At 40.4% G+C, this 855-nt stretch overlaps 1 long non-coding RNA gene across 1 annotated transcript; it reads right to left on the reverse strand.

Annotated features, from left to right (window-relative positions):
* Window positions 1-69: 69 nt before the first annotated feature.
* LOC107580263 (uncharacterized) lies at window positions 70-595 on the reverse strand. Its single transcript, XR_001608617.1, has 3 exons — window positions 477-595; window positions 294-387; window positions 70-187 (listed from the first exon to the last, which is right to left on the reverse strand). It is a non-coding gene; the product is annotated as an uncharacterized lncRNA (long non-coding RNA).
* Between the last annotated feature and the right edge of the window lie 260 nt (window positions 596-855).

Consider the following 855-nt stretch of genomic DNA (forward strand, 5'->3'; position numbering starts at 1 on the left):
ACACACACACACACACTTTTTTCACTCTCTAATCACTTAAAAGGCCTAGTGGGCATGTAGCTTGCTTGGTAGAGTGCATGTTTGAGTGGCTATGTATGTGAAGTCCTGATGGACGGCAATTAGTCTCCAAGTGATGAGCACTATCATACAGGGTACATCTAAAGGGTACATCTCTCCAGAGTTGTGTCTGTGAGAGAACATGAGAATATATAATATACAGACATGAGAACGACAGGCAGAGAGTGGTTGAGAGAAAGGAAATGAGGTCAATTTTCATGAAAGCAAATGCTTACTTAGAGAGAACAGCCCTGCAAGGTTTCCACGTGACGCTTCGGCTCGTAATTCTGCCGCAATCAAAATATTGGCGTCCACGTCAATACCTGCCTCCTGCAATTATCAAACCAAGTTATCAACCCAAAGTGCTTCAGAACAGTCACATAAAATAACAAGAAAACACACATATCCAGAGCAATTACCTTAAGAGAAGTGCGGGCACTGTCCACTGATGGGAAGGACGGCAGGATATAGATACTAAAAGTATCCATGTCTGATGCAACACCCAGTTCTTGCATGGCTCTCAGAGCTTGCAGAGTACCTGAAAGGAAACAAAAAGTGGATTTATTCAAACATGTGCACCTTAAAATGTAATTCTTGACATACAAAAGTTGTGTCTACACCAAAGTTCAAAGATGGATGACTGGACGTATATGGAGCCAAATAGGGCCCTCAAGTTCTCATGAAACCTTAAGTGACAAATAGGACAAATATTGCCTGTGATAAGTCAAGAACAAAAAGAGAAAGCCTGCTTTTTACCCCATTCATTATGGCTATATAATAATAATAATAATAATAATA

Source organism: Sinocyclocheilus grahami, unplaced genomic scaffold, assembly GCF_001515645.1.
Source record: "Sinocyclocheilus grahami isolate Dianchi unplaced genomic scaffold, SAMN03320097.WGS_v1.1 scaffold28692.1, whole genome shotgun sequence".
In the NCBI taxonomy this organism is placed as follows: Eukaryota; Metazoa; Chordata; class Actinopteri; order Cypriniformes; family Cyprinidae; genus Sinocyclocheilus; species Sinocyclocheilus grahami.